The sequence below is a fragment of the Pelmatolapia mariae genome, linkage group LG17 (genome assembly GCF_036321145.2).
Source record: "Pelmatolapia mariae isolate MD_Pm_ZW linkage group LG17, Pm_UMD_F_2, whole genome shotgun sequence".
Taxonomy (NCBI): domain Eukaryota; kingdom Metazoa; phylum Chordata; class Actinopteri; order Cichliformes; family Cichlidae; genus Pelmatolapia; species Pelmatolapia mariae.
In genome coordinates this window covers 8,783,436-8,810,539 of record NC_086242.1, presented here as the reverse complement: position 1 = coordinate 8,810,539, position 27,104 = coordinate 8,783,436, and the positions used below count along the sequence as shown (strand labels likewise).

The following is a 27,104-nucleotide window of genomic DNA, read 5'->3' as shown; positions in this document are numbered from 1 at the left end:
GGGCTTTGTGGAGTGTGCCAGGAGGAGGAGGAGACGGTAGAGCATGTAATACTGCGGTGCAAGGGTTATGATGTGGAGAGGAAAGTTCTGCAGAATAGATTGAAGGAGCGGGGAATCGGGGAATTTAATCTGAAGAGTGTGTTGGAGGGTAGTAGGGCACAGGTGAGGGAACTGGTGGGGTTTTTGAAGGCTATAGGTGTTTATGAAAGAGTGTAAGGTGTTTTTTTTTTGTTTGTTTGTTTGTTTGTTTGTTTGTTTGATTTGGATACAGATTGTAAGCTCACTGTCTGACCCATACTCCGGAACAGTAGGAGGCGGTAATGCTCCTTTACGTTGGTTGCCAACCGCCGTTAAACACAAAGAAGAAGAAGAAGAAGAAGAAGGCTATGGCGGAACTCCCACAGAGGCCAGCAGGTGGATGAGGAGAGACCCGAGGCGGCCGCCGGTCTGAGTGTCAGGTGAACTGAACTTCAGGTAAGAAGTTATGACCTGCAGTCTATCTGGGTCAGATATAAACCAAGTTTAGGTGTAGTTTATTTTCGTTGTGCTGACTTTTTACAGTCGGTTACAATAACTCCTACTGTGTACTAGCTAGCATGACCGGTGTTTCAGATCAACTGCCGTTGGTCGAACAGATGTGTGGCAGTCTTGCGTTTCAGGAGCTGCTACTGACAAACCAGCAAAAAAAAAACGCCAAATGTGTCATCTGTGACACTTGTTAGTTCATCTCAAACACACTCCGTCAGTCTTGATGCTGTTGAACAACAAAATGTTTAAAAATGTTGTGAGTTTACCTGGTGATATCCTCATGTGCGACGCGATCGCGAAAACAGCAAACAATTAACACCACGCCGATGTTGTTCACAGGACAGCGAGAGTAAACGATCGGGAGACTCTTGTCGTCGTTATCGTCCCCCTCACACGTTTTATTTCTCCGGTTTCAGTGTTTTTGCTTCACAACTAAAGCGTGCAGTTTACTTTGTGTGCAGTAACATGGACTCGAGTCAACCAGCGCCACCTCTGGCCAAGTGCCACAGCCTACAGCCAGATCAACTTGTGACACACATCTGCACCACGTTTGAATTCGTTTCATGCACAATACATTTGTACCTTTCAATTGTGTCTGTTTGTGCGTCATGCAAATAAACCTTTGAAATGAATGAAATGATATCATGTATTTATTATTGGCCTACATTTGTACAAAATTCCAAATTATATACACAAAGTCATAGAAATCACCACTCCAATTGGTCATCATGATTTTAATATTCTCTTTTTTCATAACAATGAAATACGCCTTGGACAAATATGACACATCAATAGTTCATTAATGTTGTCACATCACATCCTGTAAGCATCTTCTGTCTGTGTCCTTTCTCTGGAAATGAATATTTCCAGCCAATATAGGCAATCCATCAACATGGCTGGAGAGTTGGTAGTTACTCTGTATAAGTGTGGTTAATCTAATGAACATTTGTAAGGAGATGGCAGTTACTGTGAATTTACAGCAGTTACACAGTGATTAGTAATAAACAGAGCCAGTGAGAGTGAGTGGATTTAAGAAAGTCAGTGACTCAGGTGTGTCATCTGTTTTTGGGACTGGAGGAGACGTAGAAATCTTTTGTTTTAAATCTTAGTTAGGAAGATTCCTGTTTTAAAACAAGCACTTTTTGTGAGAAATGCAAGAAGTACATCTGTAGAAAGCACACAGTTACATTCTGTCCATCATGTGGACAAAATTGAAAATGTTGAACATTGAAAAACTGAGAACGTTGGGCAAGTTCAAAAGAAATGTGTTTGTAAGAACGAAAAACCTTTACCAAATTGTTCCTAAAATAGTTATGGAAAGTCTAACTGTTGTATGTCTGCGTTCCACATGTTGATCTAATGGAAAATAAAGTTGCTATTGTTTTATTGCAGTTTTTTGACAATTCTGAGTGGATTTACACAGTACGGGCCAAAATGACCCGCAACAAAATCAATATCATTTTTTTGTTTTTCAACATAATATAAGGCTTAAGTTCCAAAACTTGCATATGATCTTCAATTTTTAGCAGATCCAATATCACATAGCAGCTGGAGCAGTCTCAAATGGAGGTCAGTCCACTGCTGCCACCTGTGGCCAAGTACCATAACCTACTACTAGATTAACTTGTGACACATCTGCACCTGCTGCTATGATCACATTGAGTAGAGGCTGAGTGGCTGCACTTACACCTGGTACATCCAAATCTACCCACAAACATGTTGAAAGATGCAATCCCAGCAATGTGGATTGTCAACACTAAAAACAATCAGTAAGCAAAGACAACAGGGATCAATTTTTTCTGTTTATTTAGCACCCACAACATTTGTAGTCGCCTTCTGCACAGGGGAAGTCCACACACACTGTGTGGTACCACTTTCCGCAGAAGGTGCATTCAATCTGCAAGATTGAATGAGATTGTCAGGGTCATTGTCTGACTGTTTGTTACTAATCACCTGCTGTACATTCACAGTAACTGCCATCTCCTTACAAATGTTTATTAGATTGACCACACTTATACAGACTGTATATAACAACCAACTCTAAAATGTTTGTTCGCAGAGAAAAGACACAGGCAGACTACGCTAACGACATGTGATGTTACAACACTAGTGAAATATTAGTGTCATTTCATTCATTTCAAAGGTTTATTTGCATGACGCACAAAACAAACAGACACAATTGAAAGGTACAAATGTATTGTGCATGAAACGAATTCAAACGTGGTGCAGATGTGTGTCACAAGTTGATCTGGCTGTAGGCTGTGGCACTTGGCCAGAGGTGGCGCTGGTTGACTCGAGTCCATGTTAGTGCACACAAAGTAAACTGCACGCTTTGGTTGTGAAGCAAAAACACTGAAACCGGAGAAATAAAACGTGCGAGGGGGACGATAACGACAACAAGAGTCTCCCGATCGTTTACTCTCGCTGTCCTGTGAACAACATCGGCGTGGTGTTAATTGTTTGCTGTTTTCGCGATCGCGTCGCACATGAGGATATCACCAGGTAAACTCACAACATTTTTAAACATTTTGTTGTTCAACAGCATCAAGACTGACGGAGTGTGTTTGAGATGAACTAACAAGTGTCACAGATGACACATTTGGCGTTTTTTTTTTTTTTTGCTGGTTTGTCGGTAGCAGCTCCTGAAACGCAAGACTGCCACACATCTGTTCGACCAACGGCAGTTGATCTAAATGCCAGTTGATCTGGAACACCGGGTTTCTATACAGCTGGGTGGGTGCTTTGATGTTACTGATAGTGAACTTTATTTTATTCATAAGGTTAGTTAGAGTTGCCAACCCTCCCGTATTCACAGAAAATATTACGCATGTCGTATTGAGCTGAAAAGGAACAGTTTGTCCCGGACATGAGCTACAATGAAAAAGACAAAGCTGGAGTTATTCTGTGTCTTTGCTGCACAGCTGCTGCCTCTTCTCCTCTCATTCTCTCCCCTCCCTCTCCTGTTGCTACTTCAATCATGAAACTGATCAGCTGATCGGCTTTTCTCTCTTGTTTATTTATCACTCACTTTGCGCCAGAAAGAGGAAACCGCCGGATGTCGCACTAAACAACAGCAGCACGTTTAAGCTTGATCAGCTGTTGTTAGAATTTATTTAATATTAATTTCTAGTATCAGCTGATGTTTGCTGGAGCCACAGCTGTAAAGCTGCTGGTCATGATATCGGTTTGGTTATCTGGTGAGAGGGAAACATGGTAGCAGGGGCGATTCTAGGGTCAGAGCTTTGGGGGTGCTGAGCACCCAGAGAGCTGCTCAGCCAGGCAAGATCAACTTTACTCATCACGATGAGACGTCTTCCCTGTCTCTGTCAGTCCCTGCATCCCTACATGTCTCCAGTTGTCCCGAGTTCTCTCTGTCTGTCTCCTCGGTGCATTTAAACCCCTGTACCTCCCTGTCCTCATCGTCTGTTGTCCTCGTCTCTGTTATCAGTCATCATAATTTTACCATCTCTGTGCAAGTCTGCAAATTTCTTTAGTAAATCATAAGATTCTTAAATTCATCAAGTCTCTCTGTGCCTGGGTCCTCGTCACGATACATGACATCACTGTTTTGCAACTTTGCCTATTGTACAATGTATGAAAAGATCTTTACTGCAGATACTACTATGGAAACCACATGTTCATCTAATAAAAGATGTACATTTGTCCGCAGGCTACGGACAATTTTAAGTTTTACATTTTAAATATGCTATATAAAATTCAACGGGAGCAACAGGACGGTCAGATGTCGCTGATTTTACTACAGTGTAGGACGGGTTGTAGGCAGGGCCATTTACCATTTACCATAACTGTGCAGGGGCGGGTCTAGCAAAGTTTTGCCAGGGGGCCAGGTAGGGCATTAACATGGAAGGGGGGCACAAAGAAATACTTTTCTTTCTTATTCTCATTTAAAATGTTTAGCTTTTATTAAATTATTGTCTGAATTTTACAACCAAAGTTTTTATCTGATGTAAAATGTATAGAAATCATAAATTTACCAACAAGACAGTGTACATCACTGTCACAACAGCATCTGTTTTCATTCAAAGGCTTTATGGCTTTTCCTGTAATACCTGGTGGGCTGGTCTCTAGTCAAAATGCCTGGGTCGATTTTTTGTCCCAGTCCAGCCCTGCCTACAACCCGTCCTACTCTGTAGTAAAATCAGCGACATCTGACCGGCCTGTTGCTCCCGTTGAATTTTATATAACATATTTAAAATGTAAAACTTAAAATTGTCCACTGAGAGAGGACTTTTTATTAGTGATCTTAACAGTATTTTTTTTTTCATATTAATTTAATTTGTTCATCTAATTGAATATAATCTATTTGTATATGATTGTCAGTCCAAAGAGGAAGAGAGGAAAGAGGGGAACGTGAGGAGAAAGTACAAGGTCAGGAAGAGGCAGGTAAGAAAACAGACAAGGAAAAGTGACAGGCAAAACAGAAACCGTTCAACTGCTTGAGAGAGTTGACTACCAAAAAGTGATAGACAGATTTGCCAGTCAAGGTGAGGCAACATGGGTTAAAATAAAATTTTAAAAAAATCTACAGAGCCATAGTAGTATCTGCAGTAAAGATCTTTGCATACATTGTACCATAGGCAAAGTTGCAAAACAGTGATGTCATGTATCGTGACGAGGACCCAGGCACAGAGAGACTTGATGAATTTAAGAATCTTATGATTTACTAAAGAAATTTGCAGACTTGCACAGAGATGGTAAAATTATGATGACTGATAACAGAGACGAGGACAACAGACGATGAGGACAGGGAGGTACAGGGGTTTAAATGCACCGAGGAGACAGACAGAGAGAACTCGGGACAACTGGAGACATGTAGGGATGCAGGGACTGACAGAGACAGGGAAGACGTCTCATCGTGATGAGTAAAGTTGATCTTGCCTGGCTGAGCAGCTCTCTGGATGCTCAGCACCCCCAAAGCTCTGATCCTAGAATCGCCCCTGCTACCATCAACCCAACATACTACACAAATGCACGGCAACGCCTTGAAGTCATTCTGTTGTTGCCAAAGAACTGATGAGAAAGATGTTTGACGAGCTTAATCTATGTGTTAGCCAGTAGTTTGTGTAGGAGTCATATGAGCTGTTCCTTTTTTGATTAAGTGGGTTGGTTTAAATGCACTCACTGTATTGGTACACGGGTGTGGGGCGTGACTCATGGGTGTGTTAGGTGATAAATGTGGTTGCACTCACCTGTTCACGGCACCTGATGTTGATGAGCAGAAAGGTAGGGTGAGCATGAGGCGAAACCTTCTGTTGACTGCAGCTTGAGCGCAGTTATGCAATAGGCCAATGTTGTAATTTGGCATAGTAAATGGTGCAGTTATTTGTGCAGTCTGTGCATTTGTTTAAGGTTTGAGCCCGTGTGCCGATTTGTATAGTGGACAGTTGTGTGTGGAATAAAAGTAGCAAATAGTACAGAGGTGTATCTCATGTGTTTACTGTTGCGCGTCATCTGTGTCCTCATGTTTAGCCTGCCGCGGCCTTTGGTTGGAGGAGCCGCAATAGTTTGGATATACAGAATGCTGGTGGCATGAATGAAAACTTTGAAGCTTCGTCCAGCGATGAAATTGAAATCATAATAAGGAGGGATTCTTCTATCAGGTGGAAAGATGAATTAACAACAGCAAAATTACAATATGTAATATGTATTTGTAAAGAAATATTATAGACAGTTTTGAAAGATATAGATAGATCTGTAAAGATGTCAAGCAGCTTCTAGATGCTTAAAGGAAGCAGTAAGGTCAGTTTCCATTCTGGGTTTTCAGCATTAATAAAGAAACCTGCAACAAGGTGAGTAATGTTTGAGGTCCAAAAGAAATCAACACAGACATTTTTGCCAGTGCTTTTCTACCTGAACATTCAAAGCGCTCTGTACAGGTTGCCTCATTCACACCTGTTCATAGAAGCCCTTTTTCTGTGCTTTCTATCTAACATTCACACACATTCATACTCTGATGAATGCATCAGAGAGTGACTTGGGGTTAATGTCTTGCCCAAGGACAGTTAGCATGCAGTCTGGAGCAGCCAGGGATCGACCCAAAAACCATCTGATTAGTAGATGACCTGCTCCACCTCCTGAGCCACAGCCGCCCCTTTTAGAGGTAAAGAATCAATTAGAAAGTAAGTACAGTAATTTTTTGAGGTGATTTGATTAAAAAATCATTTTTTGCTTCTAATTACATAATTAAGGTGTAATTACATCTTCCAACAATTGATACATTGTCATAAACGTATCATTTATCTACTAAAAATACATAGGAGCTGGCGTCATGTTGTGGAAGCTGCCATCTTGCCCCCACCATCATACGCTGGCTGAGATGGGCATCGCTGCTCCGCCTTTTCATGTTTTATGTAAGTGGCTTTATACATTTATACATACATGTATATTTTGGTGATCTCTTTCTCAGTATGTTTTTCTTCTTATGGAAATAAGCAAAGATGAAACCAGTTAATGTTAGGCTCCAGTGTCCTAAAAAAATCCCACCTTTCCCCTGATAAACAAATTGATTGCATTCTCACATTGTGTGGGAATTGATGATTAATTACAACTTCGATGAGCCACTTCAAAGAAAGTTTCACCTGCGTGGGCAGCAACAGAAAGTCCAGATGTTCAAACAGAAGGTTTCCACATTAAAATCTCGATATTTTAATCATCTAGGGTAAAATTGTAGTTTTTCATTAACAGGAACACAGTGGAAAGAAACTATATCATTCGGATTGTCTACATTGGAAGGAACTACTTCTTCTTCCGCCTTTCATAGTCATGTGTGAAATACGGCTGTATAAATGTGTGGCAGCCTCTGGTGTGCGCACTCACAACAATGGCTGAGCGTAATTAGAGTCATGTGCAGACGTATTTTACATCCACAAACAGCCGAGACGTGGTTTGCGATACATGTGGCAAGAAAGTGAGGTGTTGTGGCAACACCACTAACCTTGTCAAACACCTCAGAGTAAATCATATCACAGAATATGAGGAGCTTATGTTGAGGCGAACTGAAGAGGAGGAGAAGGACAGGTGCTGCTAGGGTGAGACAGACGTCTCTCAGGGAGTCCTTTAATGCTGCAGGCAGGCAAGGTGTTCAAATAGCGCACAACTTCAGTTTTTTTATTTCTATATGATGAACTCTGCATTATTAAGTGATAAGAACAAGTAATCTGATGTCCTGTAATCATTATGACGCTATAATTTGAGATAAAATAAAAGAGTAAAGTTTTTGTACAAAGTATCGGATCAGTATCGTCGATACCTCCCTGAATTTTACTTGGTATCGGACCGGAAAGGAAATCAGTGGTATCGAACATCACTAGTGATCAAACGTCAGGCCAAGCTGGAAGTGATTCCTGTCTTCTCTAACTTCTACAACACTGTCCAATAGAGACACGTGAATGAAATGCAGCGTCATTAAAAACACTGATGATCTTTATTTAAAAATGTAATATATTTACATCTGAATAAACTTTTAGGCATTACGCTGACGGACGGATGGATGGACAATGAATGCTTTCTCGTCCTTCTTGTCATGCACCATGGAAGTGTCTGAGGGGCTTTTCCACTTGGAATCGGGATACTGTGTCCACACTTCAGAGGTGGAGTTTCCAGCATCTCACCTGGGCCTCATCTGCAAACAATCAGCAGGAGGGCTTCTTAAACCAGCGCTGCCTGCTACTCCTCGCCAGTTTGTTCTGCCATCTCCAGTGGTAACTAGGCTTCACCTCTGCTCCAGTTCTGGCTTGCTCCTTCCCTGTGTTTAACCTTGTTTTCCCTGTGTTTAGGTCTCCTCTGCCAACATACTAATCCTACCCTCAAACTCCCTTACCCGTCCTGCAACTTCTTCTCCCTCTGTTGCAGAATTCCCGTTGGATTGTTCCCATCAGGAGCCAGGTGTTCAGTCTCTCGATAGCTTTTCCTCTGGTTCCTGCTCTCTGCTGACACTCCTAGCTCGAGCCACGTTCTCCATTCCCTCTCTTTAAGCAAAGTCTCATAAATAGTTTAACCATGTGCATTGAATCTGCATTTGGGTCTAAGCTTTCTATGGAGGGAAGAAATCATCACAGTGACATCTATTCAATTTTCAATTCAATTTTATTTATAGAGCGCCAAATGACAGCAACAGTCACCTCAAGGCGCTTTATATTGTAAGGTATACTTACAAAAAAAAGCCCAACAATCATATGACCCCCTATGAGCAAGCACTTTGGCGACAGTGGGAAGGAAAAACTCCCTGCTAAAGCTATCCACTAAAGAAAGAGAAATATATTTTTGTTTCATTTTTTATTTGTCTTCTTCTTCCTTCTGGGATTTGGAAGCAACAAGTAAAGTATGCATATTATACACAAAAGCAGACTTAAATGATCTGACACATGCAAAATGTAGCCAATTGTTATCATTTTATTATCATTTATTATCATCTACCCTGTGTTCTCAAAACGAACACAGGGTAGAGAGATGATGGAGGAAATGAAAAAGAAGAGATTAAAGGACAGGTAGAGGGGGGGGGGTGGAGGGAAAAAGGAGGGATAGATAAAAAGAAGGAAAGAGACAGGGCAGAGAAAACCCCAACAATCACATGACCCCCTTTGAGCAAGCACTTTGGCGACAGTGGGAAGGAAAAACTCCCTTTTAACAGGAAGAAACCTCCAGCAGAACCAGGCTCAGGGAGGGGCGGCCATCTGCTGCGACCGGTTGGGGAGGGGCAAGGAAAACAGGATAAAGACAGACAGAGGTTAACGAGTACAATTCAGTGCAGAGAGGTCTATTAAACATAGTGGGTGAAGAAGAAACACCCAGTGCATCATGGGAATCCCCCGGCAGCCTAATGCTGGGCATACACTGTGCGATTTTTGGCCCATTTTGAGCCAATTTTTCAGTCGTGCGACCGTTTGGAGGATCGTGTGTCGTGCATCGTCTATATGGGGTAACGAGAAGCGATTAACACTTCTCGACCAGCTCCCGATCATCAATCGTTTGCTGGTAAGAAAATCAAACCTGTTTGAAGTCCTGTCGGTTGTCCTGAGGGCGTCACCGCAGCGTCTTACACTGCGCACGCGCAAACGCAGAAATGAGAGTGAAAAGACTCACCCCTGCGAGTCAATCGTACAGTTTGAGCAGGAGCTGAATAACGCGACTGAAAAAATCGCAGCACAGTGTATGCCCAGCTTATTGCAGCATGGAGGATTCAGGGTCACCTGAGTAGGCCATCAGCCTTCTAAAAGGATACTGAAGAAACCCGTCGAAAGAGTGTTAGTCTTCATCACTGCTGCTGCTGGACTCAATTGAACACCTCCGAAATTTGCACACAGGCAAGTATTCCTCTTCTTCCTCAAAATCCTCTCGGGAACACTTCCTCGAGCCTCCAGCTTCATGGTTGCCAAGCTCTTCGTGTGCATCTTCAAAAAGTTCATCACTGCTGCTCTCAGAGTGGTCGTACACAGCTGAGCTGGTCCCCGAATCAGAGTGTGCAAGCCTGGATTTTTTGCTATCACGCTCTTCTTCGTCAACATCTTCCTCTCTGGACCTTTTCGTGGATCCACCGGGCTGCGGTTCTTCTTCTGTTGACTGCTCATTGATGTCCTCATCAGCAATATTACCAACACGAGGACAGCCCTCGCCATCAGAAGCAGAGAAGAAGTCAGAGTCATCATCAGAAAACTCCTCGCTCCGTCTGATTCTTTTGTATGGTTCCACATCTTCTTCATCCATCTCTCTAGACCTCCTCCTGGATACACCTGGCTGAGGGTCCTCTTCTGGGATGTGCTGGTCAACATCCACACAGTCTTCAAATGCCTCATCCGAATCCTCATTTTCAATGCCAACAACAACCACAGCATTATGATCCTCATGCTGTTCATTGTTGACAGCATTGGCATTAAATTCCCTTACATTAATATTTTGAACGATGACATTGTTGTCATCGTCATCATCATCGTCATCGTCAGTGTCAGTGTCACCGTAAAGGTAATTGTCATATTGTTCCAGCACTGAAGTTACTAGCCTATCCACAAACAAACAAATATCACAAAGAGCAAGATAAAGATCGTTCGCGAAGCCCCGGAGTCCACCAATATCTTCGTTAGCTCGTCGGTTAGCTCGTCGGTTAGCTGGTCGGTTAGCTCGCCGGTTAGCCCGCCGGTTAGCTCGTCGGTTAACTGGTTGATTAGCAGGTTCCTGATCTCCACTTGCAGTTGATCGTGGGTTAACCTGTTGGCCTGCAAGATCATTTAATCTTTTAATTAGCATCCATAACTATCTGCTGAAAATCTGTTTTTCATCAATTTCAAGACTGAGCACATGTGCTTACCGTTACGGTTGTTTTGTGATCCATCACCACTTTCACTCATTTTGACTACAAGGAACACAAAACAGCAATGATCACTAAACCTCAACTCAGAATGTTCAGAGAATTTGCTTTTTTGGTGATGACTTTAGGCTGCGTCCGAACGTACACGGCTATGTTTGAAAACGGACGTTTTCCTTTTTCGTTTAAAAAAAAAAAATCCAGTCCACATGTGCAGCTTTGAAAAAATATCTCCTTCCACATATAAACGCTAAAAACAAAAAGACAAAGCTGCGCTTTCAAAAATAGCCGTGTACAAGTGGACGCAGCCTCAGTTTCTCAGAAATTCCAATAGTTTGTTTGAGAACAAAACTTAAGTCTTCTCTATTTTCCTAAATGAACAAAATAATCTCAGAAATAATCGTGTTAAAAGGAGCTTCTGTCACTCCAAGATATGATTAAGAACATTTTCTAATTCATGTATAGTTTGTCAAATATGACATCAGCTGACAAATAGTTAAGTCTTCATTTGTTTTCCTGGAAAATATAGTCTAGTCTTGCACAATGTAAAGTACATAAATACTGTCCTGGCAGGCAGGAAAATCAGGCTTCATATATTTAAGTAAATGATCTTAAGTTTACAAACTGAAATGTGAGCTTACTTTAGTTCTTGGTAAATTACAGAGCAGTTAATCCTCGGGGAAACGTCGAAATGTCACTAAATAGTGGTCTGCGTTCATACGGTTGCAGTGTCTTCAGTTTTGTGTTCATATGCTGATGTTTTCATTCAAAACATGCTTAAATGCTGTGATGTCATTTTAGCATCAAAGACTGTAGAATGTGCAGAGATTCTTTTTACATCAAGTTGTTTGCTCAGAGTTTGATATCTTTTAAATGGAGACAAAAAAACAGACAGAAGTGGATGTAAAAGACTAAAGCAGTCAATGTGTTATTATTTTCATTTATTCTAATAGTTCCTGTAAAGTTCTACTCTAAGAGATTCATCTTGGCCTTCATGCAGGATTAAAGCTCAATAATGAGGACACACACAAAATATAAAACATTTATGATTGTTAGGCAAAGTTATCAAAGCATATATCCACTAATATGGTCTCATTCTTGCTCTGCGCCCTCATTTTTCCCTGGAGGCATCGCTATGGCAACAAAACATATAAATATAAACTTTATTTGTACAAATCTGTGATGTTGATGTGCACAACGTGGGATTCAGACCTCGGAGGGTTACTCAACAAATCACGAAAAATTAGGTTTAAATTTCTGTTCATGACGGTGCAGATTTCTGACATTTTGTGTACTTTAAGCATTTAACAATTTGATTGTTTCTAATAAAAACTGTGTGAAACTCAAGTTAGACCTGTGTTTGTAAATGAACCGCCCCATGTTGTGTAGCTTTCTGGATTTTATACTTATTGGGCTACATATTAATTTATTATACAGGCTATACAGTAGATCAAATCTAAACTCACATGTTTAAAGTGTTTAATCATGTGGGCTACAGACAACAATCAAGTTATGGCCTATATTGATATGAAAAACGTGCATACTTAGTGCATTTGAATCATTTTAACCATATGTAACCACCTGCATGTCATGGTCCCGGGACTTCTACCTGGTTTTTTGTGTGTCTTGTGTTGTTGTTGTTTGTTTGCCATTTAATACTTGTACAGCTGCTGTTATCACTCTATATTTCTTCATACATTCTTATATATTTCTATATTGTGTATTTGTGTATTTTGTTGTACAGTTATTTTATTTTCAACTTTAATTTATATTTTTATCTTGTTCTTTCCCAGTTAAATTTACCCTTCATTCTAATTTGTTGTTGTACAGTTATTTTATTTTGAACTTAATTTTTATATTTTATCTTATTCTTTCCTAGTCAAATGTACCATTTTAATTTTAATTTTCATATTTATTTCTTATCCTATTCATAGTCTTTCTTTTTTCTTCTTTAGGTCACGAGCAGTTGTGTAAGCATTTCACTGCATATCATACTGTGTATGACTGTGTATGTGACAAATAAATAATTGAATTTGAATTTGATTTGCTGTCAGTTTTAGGGTCCCTAGGTTGTTCTGTTAAGATGTTGCTTATTTGATTTCCCCTCGTGACCTTACCCCCTGTGTGCCCCCTCTGTGTATCTGCCAGTCCCCATGCCTCATTTCTCCTCCTTGTGTTTTATTCCATGTTTTCCCCAGCCCGCTACGTCTGTGTTCTCTTCCAATCTGGTCTGCGTCTCTGTGTGCTTCCTGTTTTACTTTGATAGTCTTCCGTCAGTGTTGTGTTACTCCTGCCGTGTCTCGTTATGATTATCAGTGTCACCTGTGTTCCCCGTGTGCTCCCACTTCCCTCGTTAACCCTCTGTGTATTTATGTCCGCGTCTCCTACATTTCCTACATAATAGAGCTATAATAAATGTTTGTTTGGGGTCAGAAGCCAGTTAAAAGCTGTACGTGGTACCTGAGGCGGTGCTGCACTGACCAGATGTTTCTGGCTATTTGCTGGTTCAGCCTGCCTATCACTGCAGCTCTCGGCTCTTATTGGTCAGGCTGACGGCATGCTCACTCAGCACAATATAAAACAGAAGAGGGTAACAATAGAAACATTAGTGCTGTGTGTGTGTGTGTGTGTGTGTGTGTGTGTGTGTGTGTGTGTGTGTGTGTTGTAAAGACAGTCCAAATCAGGGTTTTAAAATGTGTTGCTGTCTCCATCCAGCATCAAAGCTGCAGTGAAATTTCCTTCAATGAAATTTTGGCTCAAAGGAAAACAGTGTTGTTATTGTCAATCTCCAATTAAAATAAAAGTGTAATTAAACCAAGGCAGACTTGTATTGACTGGACATGGTAGAATTCTGCTGAATTACCCCCTTTATTGCTGAGTCATGCAAATGGTCTACAGATGGTCGCAGGAAGTGCTCCACCGCAGTTTTCCTGGGACGCCACGACTTTCGACTCTCATCTGATCAAGCACGAGAAAGCATGAGTCTGCACCACAGCTGCCTGAATGCAAAGCAGGGAGGATCGTGTAAGGATCGCCAGAGTCGGCGTCTTTCACCGAGCCACAACTCAGTCGACATTTAAATACACAGATGTGGTTTTTATTCGTTTGAATACGACTTATGCTCAAGAAGATGATCTTTAACACTTCCCCATTCCTGGTTACTCTACAAGTGAGAATCATCAACCATGAGAGCATTGCAAATATGAACTTCTAATGCATATTCAGCTGCATTTGTCATGGTTCAGAAAGCAAAAACAGGCTGAAGGCCCCAAGATGATGACATCTGTAGTTCAAACAACTTTAGCGTTAAATATGCTCCAGTTAGCAGCAATGTTCCCTCTAATTTTTCATGTGTCCGAGCGAACACACAAACTCCCTGAGCGTCCCTTGGACCACTGTGAGCAACAGCAGACGTGTGCAATGTGGTCACGCTAGCATCCAAGTTACATGGTTTATTAAAATAATCAAATTACAGCATTTGTGTTAGACTACTTTTAATTAACTGCTTCAGCCCACTTACAATGAAAATTTAAAACTTGTTCATGACCTGTGCAGCATGTTAACACTATTGGAAGTAAAAATAACTTGAACTCCAGTTTTGAAAACACAACCTCCTTTTTTTATATATTTATAAAGCTCTGACTTGTAATATGAGTCTGTGGTCTGGGAGAGAGTCCTGTAACTCTGTCTGCAAAATACAGGATATAATGACCAATGTTGGGCAATTAATGATATAGTTACTACTTTAAAAAAGTAACTGAGTTATGCAAACAACAAAGTTTTTTGCAGCTGTTTTTACCTAAAAATGCAGCCAAGGCGTCTTTTTAAACAAACATTTCAAACTATTTACAGAACAATCAGCTGTTCTGCATCAAATCTGATGCCACACAAATTATTTGTGCCACTCCAAAAAATAATTTCTGTCCACTATGAGATGAAGGAGAACAACAGCCTGATACCTGCAGGCCTGACAACAGCGGATGTATCACTGCTGTAACACCTGTAACATTCAGCAGTCGCCTCATTGTTCTGACACACACAATGGTTGTACACGTTGTCATTAACGTGGCTTCACTCGTCATCAGCCACGCCGCTTTGCTAGCTAGAACACCGGTGTGGGCGCATAAGGGCGCTGTCAGAGCCTGTCAACCACGTTGATTAGCTGCGTATATACGAATGTGAATCGCATCAATGGCTGGACTATGAGATAAGGTGGCATCGTTCTAATCCCATAGCTCACTGACTCACACTGCAAAACAGAATTGTTAAAGTATTTATTTTAATTTCAATTCAGGTTAGATTTTTTTTGTGTGCAACACAGATTTTCTGTGCGCAGAGACCGTGCCAGCAGTGCGCAGCTTAGAGGGAACATTGGTTAGCAGTGACGCTGATAAGAATGTGTGCAGGCTGGGAGCACAGAAGTATTTACTGTAACTTAGGGGGGACCCACAGAGTCAGAGCACTTCAGACTAACGGGCCTGTCTTATATGTCATCAGCTTCTCCAGTGGGACTGAAGCCATCCATCCCACCAGCCAGCGGCCCTTCGGGTGAGAGGAAGGGCCCCGTCGTCATGGCGCCTGTCAACGTGGAGCCAGCCGGGCGAGTTTGTCCTAGAAAGCTTATTTGCCATCTTCACCTTGCTCTCTGAACGCAAGAGCTGTATCATCATGGCTGAACCACTGGTGAGCGGCCGAGCTGCGATTCTTTCTTTTCTCTCCATGACGCTTAGTCCACTTCTGTCTGTGTTACAGCATCATAAACACGCATTTTGCCCATCTTACTTCATTTTATTAGTCATAGTACCTTTTGATGGCGGTGTTTATTGGCTCAACATTTTATGCAAATCTCAGTTTCGACCTTTTTTACTCTCCAGCCGAGCATTAAATGGACAAAGCAGTAAATCAGGGAAGGCCTTCTCTTTATCGCTGTGTTTACTGGATTGTATTTTACCTGAGAAACCCACGCACACTCCACAGTCAGCGATCAAATAGAAGCTGTTCTCCACCTCTGTCTGTTCTTATCTGGCAGGAGAAGCCGCTAAACAAATCTCTGCAGAGGAGAAGAGCCACAGTTTGACCAGGTGTGTGCGCCTCATGTGGACACATACTTACTATACACTGTCACATATTCTGAACAGGACTAACCTTTTTTGCCATCCTTTGTCTCTTGGCTCCCTCTCTTCTTCCTGTCATCTGTCCAGCTGATCAGCTCTATGAGTTCTCTTGCTGGGTACTGCCTGCCATCCATCCTGAAGACTCTGTTCGACTGGTACAAGAGGCAAAATGGCCTGGAGGACGAGTCCCATGAACATCGACCCGGGGCCAAGTCAAAAAAGAGTGAGAAGATTAAAATATTGGAGCTGTTTGTGCACATGAACACATGAACTGGATCATGAAATACTTTCCTTTGAAAGGATTTATTCCAAGCAATGTAGGCGCAAATATTCCCAAACCAGCCTGAAATCAGATGAGGATGATTATGGTGATGGTCGGTCATTGCAGAAGGTGAACCGCGTTAAAACCACAGTATTCAGATATACATATACAGTAAGTACAGTGGGATGCAAAAGTTTGGGCAACCTTGCTAATAGTCATTATTTTCCTGTATAAATCGTTGGTTGGTACAATAAAAAATGTCAGTTAAATATATCATACAGGAGACACACACATTGATATTTGAGGAGTGAAATGAAGTTTATTGGATTTACAGAAAGTTTGCAATAATTGTTTAAACAAAATCAGGCAGGTGCATAAATTTGGGCACTTTTGTTATTTTAATGATTTCAAAACTTTTAGAACTAATTATTGGAACTCAAATTGGCTGTAAGCTCAGTGAGCTCCGACCTACATACACAGGTGAATCCAATAATGAGAAAGAGTATTTAAAACCACTTAAGCCCCACGCCCCCGGTATCGGGGGCAAAAAGGAGGAGATCACGTTTAATCAGTTATAACACGGGGTGAGAAATATAAGTCCAGACATGTGTGGTATCCACAGAAACCTCTGAATCTCAGCTAAAATGTCATATAAACCATTTCTACAACCACCAAACACACCGAAAACAAGCCGTGATTAAACGAGCAGTTACGTAAATGCGCAAAGGTCCGCTAAACAAACAAAACCGAACCAGAAATTCTTTAGACTTCATGTAACCGGCTAAAGATAGGCTGGTTAGCTTCCAGGGCTATCACTGACTGCACACACCAAGTTTCACCACACTCTGACCAAAATTCACTGAATGAGCCGCAAAAGAAGACCACAAAAACACACAGCGGCGCAAATGCGCTAAGACAGAAATTGGCTTACCGTCCCGATTTCCTCCGTTATTTTCGCCGGTAGCCGGTAACCACGTGATTGCTGGTAGTTACCACGCCTACCTAGCCGCATCAGAGCCGTTTTCTGTCAACAACCTCCATTTTAGACCCACCTACAGACACGTGACTGGACAGACGCCACATGCAATAAATTTGGACCCACGTGGGTTTTGGCATCACAACGTCTGATTGGTTGAAGTGACGTGAACGTGGCATCGTTATTTTGAATCTATTGGCTAAAACGATTAAAAAGAGGTGTCAATCATGCAAATTGACCAAAAGAAATCAAAGTTACAGCCCCTCGGAGTTTAAAGGGCCAGAGGCCAATGAAGCGCTCTATGCCCACTGCAGTAAAGGGCCATTACCATGTAAATGTGTGGTTCCAAAATATATTTTTAAAAAAAGCATTTTTAGGCCTGTTAATAAAATTTATTACTTTCTGCTCTTTAATACCTAAAAAAAATTAACTGGCATGGTGTCCAATTGTGTGCCAAAATTGGACATTTTTGTACAACGTCTGGATATTCATGTATTGACAGGGCTGTAGTTTTTCACTGTTTTACTTTAGAAACATAAATCTTTGCACAGATGATGCTTATATGTTGATTACTGGATTTCTGGAACCAAATGTGAGCTGAGGCATATTTTTAAAAGGGTTATATGCTAAAAATTACAAAAAAAATTAGGCGAGAATAAAATCTACTTTTTCTGTGTTCCAGTCTCAGTAACTTTGACACAGTAATATCTGCTTTAATATTTGCACCTCTGATTAAATTTCCCAAGTGTTAGCTTTATTTTGATACCAAGATTGTAAGGACAGAGTTTGTAATTGCAGAGAAATAATCAATTTAATTTGGGCATTACATTTTCGAGCAGGAAGCTCAGAAACCCCCTTGGGGCTTAAGAGGTTAAGGGGGTCAATTCTAAGTTTCCCTCCTCTTTTAATTTCCTCTGAAGAGTAGCAACACGGGGGTCTCAAAACCTAATTACATTGTCTTCAACGTTCCAGCGAATAGGTTTAAGCTACAAACCTATCAAGGGGAAGGACACAGAAAGATGTCTCAGAGATTTAAGCCGTCTGTTTCCACAGTTAGGAACATATTGAGAAAATGGAAAACCACAGGCTCAGCTCAAGTTAAGGCTCGAAGTGGCAGACCAAGAAAAGTCTTGGACAGACAGAAGCGACGAACGGTGAGAACAGTCAGTCGACCCACAGACCAGCACCAAAGACCTACAACATCATGTTGCAGCAGATGGAGTCGCTGTTCGGCGCACTTTACACAAGGAGATGCTGTATGCGACAGTGATGCAGAGGAAGCCTTTTCTCCGCCCACAGCACAACAGAGCCGCTTTTTGTGTTGCCAAAATTTATGAGCCTGCCTGATTTTGTTTAAACAATTATTGCACTGTGGTGGCAGATTTCTTTTTCTCGTGTGTTAATCACATATTTAATCATATCATATTAGTTATAGTAATATCACTTTCTCACTTTACTATAGTAAGAGCACTCCTGTCACTAGTTGCATGTGTTCACCTGCGACATCATTGTGTGTGAATGGACTTGAGAAGACTGAGCTTCACATTTGCCATACTAGGAGTTGAAATGGCAAAGGAAGAGACTGAAAAGCATGAATGTTAATGTGAGAACACATGAAAATTGGGTTGGAAAACTGTGGCCGGCTGTCTTGTGGAGGTTCAGAAAAGTCCGTAGGATCACAAAAAAGGTCAAAATAAAACGCACACAAACACACATAAACAGAGAAATGTGAAGGAAAGGCAGCTTTAAGGACATGCCCTGCTGACTCTGCAGCTCCACTGCACACACATCCATTACACCTGCCTGCTAACACACACACATGCAATGAGTGTGTGTTAAAATAGTGTAAATTTAACAGACACTTGTTATCAAATGTTGAGTGTATCCACTGCTGCCAATTAACTCTCTATGGTTGCAGGACTACAGTTTAACTTTTGTGAAAGGGAAAAGAGATTCTGGTTTGACCAACCAGTGATCAGACAATAAATTTGGTTGTTAATATAGTGAATTGTGAGATGCTTTCTGCTTGATTGGTGCAGCACAAGTAATTTTCTGATGAAGGAAATCCTCTTCTGTGATAATATTGATGAGTGGATTATTAAAGTGAATAAGATGTAGCAGAGGGCTGAGTTTCCTGTTTCTGATGTATGGGTGAAGCTTGCACCCAGATACACACCTCTGAATACATCAAAACAAACTTGTTTTGTGAAATACATCATGACATGTTACACGTTTACTTTTGGAGGGGAACAAGGAGAAAAGCTAAATGAAATGATGGGTCTGTGAAAATGAAAAATAAGTGAAAAAGCACAGACCTGGGGAAGAAATTCACATTCCAGTGATAAAACATTGATATGGAAGCTTTAAAGGGTGAACACTGGTGTTGCGTGAACTGTGCAGCTGCTAATAAAAAAGGGGAAAAAATTATCTGTGTATAAGGTGGAACTATGTTGGTTGGCCCCAGACTTTCCAGCATTGTGTGATATTCTGGAGCACTTGTGGGCAACCAGTAAATATGATGTGGGGAACATGAACAGAAGCAGTGACTGCAGCTCTGCATGGCAGGTTCTAATCCCTACAGCATGTTGTGTCACCAGAAAGCAAAACTTTTCCTGTGATTTCTGGCAGATTTGGGGTTTTTTTTGTTTTAGTACCAGGCTGATTTTGCCAGTTTAGGGTTGTTTTCTTTTTGTAAGAGAAACACAGGTTTATTTTTATATATATATTTAGACATGTCCTGAACAAGGCCTAATATGTTTGGGGTTTTTTTGTAACGGTGCACTTAGGAAAAAACCTTTAGCTGCTACTTTTCTGTGTTACTGATTTTGTGTGGAGAAAACTGTGTTTTACTGGCTGCTTGTTGGTTATAGTAAAACACTGTACAGTGGGAAAATGTGTATTCACTGTGAAACACATGCTGTATCACTCCTTTCACAGAAAAGGAGGGTTGACCACATGATTCACAGCAGCACCTCTGCAATCTGTTGATCCAGACCTGACCTCCAGACGCTCCGCGGCTAATGTTTGTTTTTCTGAGGGTCTTTGTGGAGGATTCGGCACAGACACAGACATGCATGAGTGAAATGAAGCAGGTTGTGCAGTGATTACAGAACATCTTAGTGTGGGGCTCATTATCATATCATTGTTGAGCTCAAAGTGTGAAAACAAGTGACATTACTTAAGAAAAATTACTGGTTGCAGTAGTTTTGATTAAACATATGGGATGATCCATGATTTGTGCAAATTATGGACACAGTAATGTTTTAATGATTTTGGGGAAATAAACTGCACGTGGCACACTTGTGTCTGTGGTGTTGGATGCCTTATTGCTGCTATGAGCCTGCATTTGTTTGCAAGTGTGAAGTTTGTATTTATACACCAATTTTGGTTTCTAGGTAATTGTGGTGTGGATGCAGGCTCCAGATGGAGCCAAGAGTTAGACCCACTTAACATGACATTAATGCTGATTTTATTCTCTAACACAGGGTTTACAGGGCTAGAGAGAAGTTACTGCGGAGGAGAAGCCCTGATGTTGTCTGAGAAATGATCTAACTAAACCTTTTCTTTTGTTGTTCTCCTAGTTCTGATGAGTCGACTCATGGGAGAGACCATGTGTCAAAAGGAGGGATTCCAGGTTTAACATGAAACAATGTTTTCTATGTTTTCCACGAGTTTTTTCTGATGTTTTGTCCATGGCTTTTTACTGTGGTTTGTGAGATAATAGTTCATGTACAGGTATTAAACCTCTACAGGGCGTAAGTCCATGTTCAGATAAGGTTTTGATGATCTATAAGTAAACGTCACTGAACTGAAAGGAAAATGTGGTTTGATGATGGTTGACATGTTTTCCAAATGGTTAGAAGTTTTCCCTCCTAGTAAAGAGATACAGGTGCAGCAGCCAGAGTATTACTGGAAGAAATCATCCCAAGGGTGGAATCTCCTGACTGAGACTGGGTGCTGATCAGAAGTCTTCAGAGACCCAGCGAGAAGTAGGAAACACTCATGGCATAGCTGACAGCCCAGGCAGTGGTTGAGGTCAAAGGTCGTGCGGTTTGGAGCCCTACTAGCCATCATGAGAAGATTCCAGAACCACAGCAATAACCATAAAGCTGCATTGGAATGAGAGGGTGAGGGGTGAAAAGAGCGCCCTCCTCCAACAAGAGCGTGCCAAGCTCTACCTCAGCGACTGCAGAGTGAGACTCTGTGGCGCCTAAGAGGGATCAGCGAATGAATGCAGATAACACCTGCTTAAACAGCCAATCAGTTTCCCTGGAAAGCTTAGTATGTTTTTACCTTTACGTTTGTGTGACGTTTCTAATCATTTTATAAATGATATGCATTTACATGACTCTCTGAACATCACAAACTCAGAGTCCTGAGCCTGAGTAAAAGTGATTGGAGTAATTATAGCATGGGGTAGCTAGACTGATTATCTAGCATGTCAGTTCCTGATGCGTAAGTGCATTAGGCCCTCATTGTCTGAGTAAACATAGTAAGGCATGTGTTTGGTGAGCCATGTGTGCCTCAATCCCTAATAACACGGGGGAAGAGGGTCTTTTACAGAAACAGTTAATAAATTGGGAAACATGGGTCGATGGATTTAATGATAAACTGCGAAAAATGTATCACACACTGAAAAACTTCCTTATCTTAACAACGGGTTCTTATGAAAGAGCAGCTTGAAGTTTTCTTTGCAGATGAACAACGAATGCTGTTTGACCTTTGTATATGATCTCCTTCGAACAAAGGGTGGAGACCCAGATGGAGAGAAGATGACCATAAAATGTGAATTTGTTTTTTCCGCCTGACTTTAGGGAGGATGCACATTGTGAATTCTTTGAGTGCACAATGGTGCTGATGTTCAGTAGTTAGAAAGGTGATGGCCAAGCAGAAAACGAGGTCATAATTGTCTCTGTGATGGAGGAGGTATAGCCCCCCCGTGAGAAGGGCCCACATGTGAGTTTGTGGATGTTCTTTGTCTGTGTGTCTGTATATAAGATGTGAGGGCGGTGGCCACAATTCACAGATGGTCCTGGTGTTTCACTGGGATGCTCTCTCCACATTGCAATGTGTTTATTAAACCCACTTCAAATCAAGCTCACTGGGTGTGTTGCAGGTTATTGTTAAATTTTCCACAACATGCACACTTTCTGTAAATCCAATAAACTTGATTTCACTTCTCAAATATCACTGTGTGTGTCTCCTGTATGATATATTTAACTGACATGTTTTATTGTACCAACCAACCATTTATACAGGAAAATAATGACCATTAACAAGGTTGCCCAAACTTTTGCATCCCACTGTAGATTAGACTTGTAGTCACGACCACCTAAACCGAGACCAGAGGGTATCGAGACCAAGACGAGACAAAGATGCTGCTTCGTTTACGGGTGTCAGGCATATTTATGTGGTTTTGCTTTCGCACAGCCCTCCTCACCGCTCTCTGTTTTTCACTTAATGATATTATCCTATATCCTCGCATGTGATTGGCCACAATATGGAGGGATTGGAGCATAGCTGAGCCACTGTGTGAGAGCTGAGCAGCCAAAGGAAATTAAGTGAGGGTAGAAATGACTGAAAGATTAATAGGATTTGTTTTGAGTGTTGCTCAAAAAAAAGAATGACTTCATATAGGAAAAAAATATATATCACATATGCAGGAAACCTTATTAAGCAGCAAGGCAGAACAAAGTCGGGCTGTATCACAGGGACTAAACCCCAATTCAACCAGACCCAGAACTGATCCAGAATTAAAACAGGACTACAACAGTTCAACATCAGGACTACTGAGGACTTAACCAAGACAGAAGCAGAATCAAAACTAGATGATAGTAGCACTGAAAATCATCATAGACCTGCACTGCACTTATTTTTTAATTCTACCAAAGTCCACTATTTAGATTCAGAAAGGTTTATATAATTATTTAGCCTTGTTGTGCAAACAAGCCTGCATAACTTAATAAATATAGAATTTGAAAAGTAACAAATGGTTTCTCGTCTGATTTCCAAACACAAAAGTTCAACATATCTCAAACAACAATCACTTCAGTATCGCTGTCATCAGACCTGAGTTTCACTGGCTCATCGACTCATATGGGACTCCTTTCATAGTTTTACAGCCTCCTAGTGATTAAATAGACAGCAGACAAACTGACATCTGAGGCAAACAGCAGACTGACAGCCTTTGCTTGTACTTTTGCCCTGCTGTTTTCAGCTAAAGTAGCTTCAAGATTTAAATAATCCTTTGTTCCACTCACTGACCGTATCAGCTTGTTTCGGCTCTGCATTATACATGTGTCATGTTTTCAGAGTAAAGTACTCAAATCAAGCCCTCTTTTACTTTAAAATCGTGTTTATAATTCACTCTCACTCATTGCATTTAGTTGTTGTTGTTGTTCAGAACTTGCACTTTCCAGGATAAATCATCATTAGACTGCATTAGCACAAAATTGACTTTATAAATGATCTGAGCCCAATTTCCATCCTCTGCATGTTGATTCCTCTGTTAGAGGTTCTACTTATAACAGTGCATTCAGTATTCAAAGCAGTGTTACAGTTTTTAAGTTAAAAACATGTTTTTATTTGCGGTGCATGTTTCTCCTCAGGTCTCTGTTCTCCTCCTGACCTACCTGACTCTGGAGTAGTTCCTCGTCATCGTTTTCCCTTTTAGCAATTTGCGCCCAGGCAAACTTCAGACAGGGGTAAGTTGCACTAGTCATAATAATGTGCCTGATGAAGGTCATCCAACTGTTGTCTTTGTCCACAAACTAATTATCGCTCTTATTTTGAAGAAAGACTGGGTTTGTGCTGCTGGAATATCATCTTTAGGTTGGTGTTTAAGTGGATCAGAAAGTGTGGAACAACCTTTAAGACTTCAGTGAGAGAATTTGTTTTTAAAGCACAAATAAAAACAACACATGTTCAAGTTACATCAACCCAACAAAACCCTCCTCTGGCATTAACATCAGCACACAAACTGTTAGCTGCGAGCTTCATGCCTCCAGTAGGTGTAAAGTGCGGGTGGCTCATTTTAGTCCACTAGTAATCTTAGCTGTAAGGGAAAACAGTTTGTGTGGAGAACAAAAGAGTGATATCCTTTGTTCTATTGGTATGATATGAGGTATAAAGTAACCCCTGAATATCACCAGAAGTCCCCAAAATACTGACCATTTCCAGATTTGCAAATTGCAAATCCAAACAATGCAAAATTGTTCATTATCACAAAATATACAAAGTGTAAAGTACAAAAACTACGCAGTACAAATCTGTGAAGCAGAACTGTCGGCTTGCACACTTTTCCTCAGTTCAAAACCGCTTAAATACTGTTTAATACTGTATGAACTGCATAACGCTGTTTGATAGTCCCAGCCAGCATGAAAAGCATCTCTTTAGGTCTGAACCTGGTGGCTTTCCTGGTGATTGTATTCTCCTACTGCAGTATGTTCTGCTCCATCTTTAAAACCGGCATCACTGCCACTGACCTGAGGAGCAGACTGCACAGAGATGTAGCTATGGCCAGCAGGTTTTTCTTCATAGTGTTCTCTGATGCCCTCTGCTGGATTCCTATATTTTTGGTGAAAGTCCTCCCGCTGCTGGAGGTGCAGATACCTGGTAAGAAGTGAAACAGCTGCCTTATAGTATCTTAGAGGTTTTACATGGATTTTTAATATAGGTCACTGTGTTACTTTATAGAATAGTTTGCTGAAAAGCATCAACACAGTTCAATTTCTCTAAATGTCAGTCGCTTGTGAAATGTTTCCTTCCTCGGGATACTATCTCCAGCTGGGTTGTCATCTTCATCCTCCCCATCAGCAGTGCCTTCAACCCCATCCTGCTCACCTTGACCACCAGAGAGCAGGTGGAAGTTTTACTCTGTCACTGGCAGAGGAAACACACATTAAAGAAAGACGGCAAAAGCCTTACCTCGTCCAGATCTTTATGGAGACGTCACAGGGTCTGTGCTACAGCCACCCGTTTACCTCCAGCAGGTGTCACTTATAAGCACAGAACCTCGCTATGCCTGATGATGTATTTGTAGAGAAACAGCATTTTGTAAGCTACTTTTTATGGTTTTACTCCATCTTTAAGAACAAAGTGTGCTTCAACAAGACTTCAACAGACTTTTGCTTGTAAATAATTAGCAGTCACTGTGCCGTCTCATCGCCCTCTGACATTTATAAAATGTGATGACAACCCCAGAAACAAACACCAACCACCCTCAGCAGATGACTGTCTCATCATGCCGTTCAAGCTACGCGTTGACTTTATATTTGCAGTGAAATTTGAAATGAAACCATTTCCATTTATTCACTTACCTTCTTCATAAGGTGATACAGGTACATCCTGGAGAGTCATGTAGAGGCAGACATCCACCAATGTTCACATTCACACTCACATCCAGGGTAGAATCACCAAATATCCTAAAATGAATATATTTGGACACAAATAGTGGTTTTACAGCTTTTTTTCATCCCTGGCTTAAAATTCTTTAAGTCTATCAAGAAAAGTGTTTAGATGACTCTTGTAAAATGCACACATAGATCCTAACCCGTCACTGTGGTGAACTTTGTATGAAGTTTAGAAGCTGTGGGACAAACATAGAGGGACTGGCAAATACCAGTGACACAATATTAATGGATCACATATTTTTATATACAGATAAGCTTTCCAATTCATCTCTCCCCACCTACTGGTTTCTTTGTCTTCTTGCCCTGCAATTCCTCCATCCTCATCACTTTTTGGGTGTCTGTTTAACTTTCCCCATTATTCTTGCTTTCATGTCATATTCTTCCATTTACATGTATCTGCTTTGACTGGACTAATGTTGAAACTGAACCAACATGCTGCAGAGTCTTTGTGCTATAGTCATGCTGTTTAAGAGAACTGCTCTGAACTCCTCATTTGACTGACTGCAACTGGATGAAAGCATTTTGTACACGCATGTCATGTTACATGTAATTAACTAACTGACCAATGAGGAGACTGAATTGTGACACTCTGAACATCTGCGCACGAGACGTTGCAGCTGGACTTTTGCAGCTTTCTTTCATGTTTTGATGACTCTGATTTTTTCTATACCAGTGCACCAATGTACCTTTACACAGCTGCTTTAACTTAGTGACAATCATTAAAGGTGGAGGAGTTTACACACTGAGGACATGAAAAAGGAAAGCTGCACAGATAAATAAAAATGGAAGCAATGGAATCCCAACAAGGCCCTTTTTTCCTGTTATGCTGTTTTGATGTGCATATGTTTACGTTTAGTGTATAAAATTCGGCACGGATCCTCTCGGTGTGAGTTGTGTGCTTTTGATTGTGTTTGTTGGTGTCAGGCTCTATATTGGTTTCCTGAAAGTTCTTTCTTTTTAACTGAAATACAAACAATAAAAAGACATGAACGAACATGAAGCACAATCAAATAATTTTGGCTGTTTTGCATTTTTGGTCATTCTTTAAGGCTTTCTGTAACCTGAAGGGAAGAAAGCGCAAGCAAAAATAACCAGTGGTGTATTTTATGTCAATTTTATTGACATGCACACAGAGACACACATTTCCCTATTAAACAGCACTGGCATGTTTCCCTCTGTAAACCCATTCTAGATAAACTTTCAGTTGAGCTCTGTATCCCTCTCTGTCCACATACTAATAACTACCAGCTACACTCTAAATGGTTACTTTTTACTTTCCTGGTTTCCTTGGACATGGGATCATTTATTAAAAACACCTACATTTAAACATCCCTCTATCTTCAGTTTATTTTATCAGAATCCCTGTTACCTGAAGTACTGCAGCAGCTTTATTCCTGGGGTCACAAATCCTTACGTTTTGATGGTTTGCTATAAAATACACACACACACACACACACACACACACACACACACACACACACACACACACACACAC

At 41.0% G+C, this 27,104-nt stretch overlaps 1 long non-coding RNA gene across 3 annotated transcripts; it reads left to right on the top strand.

Annotated features, from left to right (window-relative positions):
- Positions 1–373: 373 nt before the first annotated feature.
- Positions 374–26,524, top strand: LOC134616060 (uncharacterized). 3 transcript variants are annotated; one of them, XR_010091407.1, is made up of 8 exons: positions 374–474; positions 6,547–6,649; positions 6,807–6,899; positions 8,016–8,249; positions 15,344–15,529; positions 15,876–15,927; positions 16,048–16,183; positions 23,807–26,524. It is a non-coding gene; the product is annotated as an uncharacterized LOC134616060 (long non-coding RNA). The 3 variants fall into 3 exon arrangements; XR_010091409.1 differs by having other exon boundaries at positions 6,547–6,668; XR_010091408.1 differs by having other exon boundaries at positions 377–474; positions 6,552–6,649.
- Positions 26,525–27,104: the final 580 nt, after the last annotated feature.